Source organism: Triticum urartu, chromosome 7, assembly GCF_003073215.2.
Source record: "Triticum urartu cultivar G1812 chromosome 7, Tu2.1, whole genome shotgun sequence".
NCBI lineage: Eukaryota > Viridiplantae > Streptophyta > Magnoliopsida > Poales > Poaceae > Triticum > Triticum urartu.
The window spans coordinates 532,204,504-532,210,872 of NC_053028.1; positions in this window are offsets into that span (position 1 = coordinate 532,204,504).

Below are 6,369 nucleotides of genomic sequence, written 5' to 3' on the forward strand. Positions count from 1 at the left end.
GTCAAAATATCCTGGCCATCTTTTTCTTCGGTGCTTGAACTAGGGAAAGGGTTCAGAAGAAGAATAGATACTCTATGTTAGATCCTGGCAACTGATTTTCTTACTAATACACGATGATCACCATTATCCTGGGCCGTTCCTGTATATGTCTTCTGTAGTTTCTTTGTCCTGTCTGAATACCAACAACCCAAACTCATCATGTAGTACTACTTAAAAAAATCTGCTACCGTTAGTGCTCAATCCTACATGTGTATCTACTGTAATTGCCTTGTGTTGAATCACCAGCCACGCATTTGCTGTTACCCCCACAGAGGGTCCCTGTAGACATGGTGCACAGTGTCCTTTTGCTCCAAGCCATGACCCCTTTGGATTTGCAGAGCGTCTCTGAAAGCTACGTATTTGTTCAGGCCCAGGTCTATCATTGAGGGCCTTGCCTTGCCACCTTACAACTCGTGACAGCGAGTGAATTACTCGTCGCTCCCCCTCTCTCTCCAGGAGTGATTCAAAGACCGTATACGTATGCATCCTAGCCATCATACAAACCAGCAGCTGCCCCTCTGTTAGAAACATTATCCAGCCGTAGCCCGTAGGAATGATACGGACAGGATGTTTGACAGTGCTGTCTTGATCTTTCGCGCAACGGTGTGTGAACCATGCTACCGGTAACTATGTGACCTATCTCGAGCGCCTTATCAGAAAAAAAAAACTACTATAGCTTATACGCTAGATCAAGGCGAGAAAATCCCTTTGTAGTTTAATTAGGATGTGATGGATTGGATACCCTGTCTTTTCTGTTACCGCTCATTAATCCTGTGGTTGGGTTCCCTTGTTGTGGATCAGTGTTGTCAACTTGTCATAGGCTGATAATACCTGGCCTGCTCAATTGCCTGATCTTTCCATCACCTCACCGTGATGATGCACTTGATCCCCAACTGATTTTTAGCGGTGCTCTGCCATCAGCAATGCATAGGGCCACTACTGGATGGGCAGCCAAGAGATCTAGACAGAATACAGTTTTCTGCTATTATGATAACTGGGCTATTCCCCTGGGGTCAAGCCTCACTGGTCACTCACTGTTTGGCTCGCATCATAGCGCGGCAGCGTTTATCATGCTCTGAGTGGAACAGTTCCTCTCAAGATTCCGTTTAACGGTCGCGATCTTTTCACTGTTTGATCATTGTCATGGTCTAGGGGTCTGGTACTTGCCATATTATTAATCGCGCCATCAGTTCATCTGGATTCTGGATACGGCTCTCGAGGCCACAAAATCTACTTCATCAGGTTGCCGCCGACCGACCACCGAGAAGAAGGATCAGAGTCCTATGCTTACTTACCCTGTTTGTGTTTGCTGATGACCTCTGCAGTTCCCCTGCTCGGATTTGGCCCCTCTGCGAAGACGCTCAGAGATAGGAGCAGATATTTAGGCCCGATCTCGATGCAACGGGCCGCGGGAAAACATCCATTCCTGAAGATCTCCACCACACGTAAGTGGGTCAACCCCGACGATCCCCCCCTCCCCCGATTGCTCAGCTTTGTCACACATGCGCATGCACGCCCATGCCACGGCCACGATCCACGGCGCTCCCGGCTCGCTCGCCACCGCCGCCCCCGGCCGGCCGTAAAAAGACGGGGAGGACGGGAGGGGGGATGGCAATGGCATCATCCATCATGGCAGGGCAGCAGCATGCAAGCGCAGAGCTGTACGTACTACGCGCAGGTGGGCGCGGCGGGCGCGCACCGCCCCGCCCCCAATTGGTCGCTTGTTTGGGCGTGCGCGGCCTCGCTGCTGCATCTGTCGCCATTCGAGGGCCAGATCACGAGGGAGGGGGCGAGGAACAAGTCGCCCAGATTTTGGCCGCACGCAGCTGGGGCTGCATGGGCTCTCTTTGCATGTGGGATCGGCCAGCGGCGTCGCCCTCACGGCCTCCCGCCGTGTCTGCCCCGCCTCCGCCTGGCTTGATGGCCTCCCCTGCCCGCCCCCCCTCGCCGCAGAGGATTTAGGTGCAGATAAGATCAGGGTGAGAGAGTTTGCCGCTGCTGAGCGCTCAAGGGGTGTGGGCGATCTAGCGAGCGAGGGAGAGCCAACTTCACTACGTTTGCCTTGCCTATTTTGGGGTGTTTCTGGATCCGTGCTGGTAAGTGGCGCCGGTACATGCATGCATGTGTGGTGTGTCATGATGAGCGTTTGGAACCACGCGTGATCTAGGATAGAGCCGGGAAGCTCAAGATAGGGCAAGTTTCATAATTTGGCATCCTGCGCCCGAAATGCTTCGGGGTGACAAAAGTCAATTTAGATGCAAAAGGGTTGCATAAAAAGATTTATGTCACAAACCCAACTGCGGGAGAAGTCCGTATAACCGGCTCATCTAGGAAACCACCTTTTTTTTATGCCATTGATTCTGAATCGTTTAATCCATTATTAGAGGTGGTTTTCGACAGGTTTTCAATGATACTATAAGACAACTTTTCCATGGCATGTGAAAGTGTGATGGGTGCCTTCTTCTTGTCTAAAATATGGTTTCACGAAGAACACACATTTCTGGCCAAGTTGTCTCCCGAAGTCCTCTTTCGGTCGCTTATTCCCTCTGCTTATCCTCTCTTCTTGGTTCATGCATCGTGTACAATGGTGAAGAAGTAGGCCTGCGGCAAGAAGGGCATGCAGATCACTTCCCGATGACGATGGTTTGACATGATATTCATCATCCTAGGATGTAGCGTCATAGTGCCTATCATGAGTGGGAGGGATGGGTGCGACGTTACTTGTAAAACACGAGACAACAATTCCCTCAAGTTGTCAAGGACAACTTCAAGGACTTATCATGGAGTAGACGTGCATGCGATGTTCTAAGATATGGGGAAGTGCTAGGGATTGGCAATGAAGGTTCATAGAAGTAACACGATTGGTGGATTTTATTTTGTAAGGAGTAGCCACCATGGATCTCTAGAGTGACTACAGACGAGGTATACATGTTCTCTTGGTTGAAGGTGCCTCGGTGCCTATTGTGATTTAGGGAGGCCCGACTAGACAAATTGGTTCTGTCAATCATGTCGATGGTCGTATTGTACTAATGGCGAGCGAAAGGAGGGGGGGGGGGGGGGTGGGGGGGGGGGGTTGCGTCAATGGCCATATATCCAAGTTGGAACTTGATAACCCACAAGTATAGGGGATCACAACAGTTTTCGAGAGTAGAGTATTCAACTCAAATTTATTAATTTGACACAAGGGGAGCCAAAGAATATTTGCAAGGCGGGCTGGGGCTGCGACGCCGGCCACGGCTGGATCTGGATCTGAGGCTCCTGGATCGGGCGGATCTGGGGCCGATCCATGGGAGGCCGCGGTGGCGGCCGGTGGCTCTGGCCCTGCGGCCCGTCCTCCCCCTCCTCCCCCGCCTGGTCCTGGCCCCATGGCTCGCGGCGGCGGCCGTGCTCCTTCTTCGTCTTCTGGGTTCGACGGGCGCTCGATGGGCCGTGGGGGCGGCGGCTCCGGTGGTCCTGGTCGTCGGTTCCCGTCGTCGGGCCCTGCTTCGTTTTCTGGAGCTTTGGGCGATGGCATCCTTCCCCCTCCTCCTCCTCCCCTTCCGACCCGCCCTCCTCCCTCGTCTAACCAACCACCTAACCCTAACCTCACTTGCTTCGCCTACCACCAACCTGGGCATTTCCAGTCGCGCTGTTTTAATCCCCCCTTCTACTTGATATGCCGTGAGGACGGCCATCTCACTGTGAACTGCAATACCGCCGCAAACCCGCTTCTTTTGTGCACTTTGGCCAAGGGCTCCCTGGATGTTCATTCTTCGCGCTGGATTGTGAGGTCCCACAAGTCTCAGTGGCCCCCGCTCTCTCTAATGCTGCCATCATCACGGTCAAAGAACACAAGATCTCTCCCCAAACCCTCCAGGATGAACTGCAGTTATGGGATGAAGGAGGGTGGGATCGGCAGATCCGGTAGCTCTCTGATTTCGATTTTGCAGTGGTCTTTCCTTCTAAAAGCAGCCTCAAGATGATCTCCTCTTGCACGAGTTTCACCCTCCCTCTGAATCAACTGGTCGTTTCGGTGAAAGCTGCTGCCAATGGGGCGAAGCCTATCTCCCCCTCTCTGAGATCTGGGTTTTGGTTGATGACATTCCTCCTTCCCTCCGCTCTACCGAATTTGTCATGGCATTTGGCGTTCTCATTGGTAAACCAATCTTGGTGGATCAGGATTCCTTGGCTGTCCTTGGACCAGTGCGTCTCAAAATCTGGGCTGTTGACCCCTTATGTGTTCATGGAAGTGTTGATGCGTTCCCTGCTGCGGATGGTTTCAGGCTTCGGGTTCGCGTGGAGGGGGCTGCTTCTTCCCGTTCCCCACCACCGCTCCCCTCCCGCTGCTGATCGTCATACTGGAGATGTTGATAATGCTGACAACCTGAGTGGGGGTTCGCTTCCTCACTTCACTACGTCTGAGTGGGATGGCATGGGCTCAGAAAGTCGCGAGCTTTTCAAGGAGAATGCCCCTAAGAACGGGAACGGTGGGAAGGATCAGATGGAGTCTACACCTGTTCAGTATGCCCCTGTTGCTCCGCCTGCTGGTACCCCTATGTCGGTGGTCTGTTCCAACCTCCCTGTTCGGCCGGGCTCCCCGTCGCTCTCGGGTATTGAAGACCTCCCTGCCTCCCCGCGTCGTGTGGCGTCGGTCCCCTCCTCCAAGCGCAAATCCTCTGTCCGTAAGTTCTCTGCTCGGAGTCGGGCCTCCTCGGGAACCAAGCTCTCTGCAGCGGGTCTGTGCCGTCGTCTTGACGGCGATTTGGGTGATGTGGCGGGCCTGTCCTCTCCGGCCGCGGTGCGGTCCTCTACGATTCGGTCCCCATCTTCTACGGCTCGCAAGAGTGGCCGGATCCGGGACAGTGGCATGAGGGTGGTTGACAAGGCGGCTCGACGCACGGTGGCTCGGGACCTCCCCGCTTCAGGTATCCCTCCTTCCCCTGCACAGTTGGTTCATAATTCCCCCTCACCTACTAGGCTTGTTCTACCTTCGCTCTCGGATGATCACTTGACTAAGGTACTCGCAGACGCGGGTATTTCTCTAGATCACAACCATGGCTCTCCCTCATCTCTGATTGCTCTCATTAGGGCTAATGAAGTGGCTCAGGCGGCTTTGGCTAAGGCTAAGGAAGTGGCCGCAACACCTCCTGCCCCTCCAGTTGTGGCTGTTGGGGTTTCGGAGGCGGTGGCCGCTGGTGGTGGGGCTGGGACCCTAGTGAAAAAGGGGGCTTCTAAACGGGCTAAATCCTGCTTGGCTCCCTGTAGGTCGAGTTTGCGCATCAAAAACCTTTCTTACAAATGAAAGCCCTCTTCTGGAACATCAGAGGTTTCGGCGCTCGGGGACGCCGAGACCAAATTAAAGATTTGGTCAGGGGGGACAATATTGACCTGATAGGCTTGATTGAAACTTTTAAATCCTCCTTCTCTCCTCATGAGCTCTCTTATTTCGCGGGGCGGATCGGTTTGATTGAAACTTCCTGCCCTCCTCGGGCCATTCTGGTGGCATTCTGCTAGGTTCGAAACGGGATGTTTTTGATTTTGTTGCTTTTGATCATGGTATCTTTTGGGCCAGCACTGTGCTTTTCCATCGTCTGCTTAATTCTCTTTGGGAATTTATGGTTGTGTATGGCCCGGCCGACCACTCCTTCTCTCCCATTTTTCTGGACGAAATCTCCAATAAAGTAGAAGCTTGTTCGACCAAGAAGGGATTTTGCCTTGGCCATGATAGTTGACCCATGAAGACCACCAACGCTCGATGCCACCGGCATGGTATACGATGAAGCAGAACATTGAAGTTCCCACCCTCGTAAGGTAAGAACACCATGACGATGAAGAGCAAGGAGAGGCGTCAAGCAGGTCACCACCATAAGCTGGTGAGGGTCAGCTCACCCAAGGGAGTCAGGAGCCGCCACAACCAAGCTCTGCATGCAAGCTCCATTACGGGACACTCTAGGTCTTTACATCTTCGAAAAGGGGTGCTTTATTACTTAAAATATTTAAGTACTACACCCGACATCTGCATAACTAAGATGCACACATCCTAACAAGGTCTTCTCATACAAACAAAAAATAAAAGGCGAAATACAAAGAAACATGTAGAATCTGGAGGGGGGCCAATCCTAAGATCATGCTGCCACCCACGTTGGGTAAAAGTATCCCTCGCCGTAGCCTTCAATCGTGTACACACCTCCGTAAACAGGTCTCGATTCTCCACGCGTTGTAGAGAGGACCATAAACGAAGAGTCCCAGATACATCTGTAGATAACCTGCATGAGAGAAGTACTTTACATCTAAAGACTAGATCTACATGAGCTGAGAGATGGCGGGCAAAAGGAGAGTCACGGACCAAAT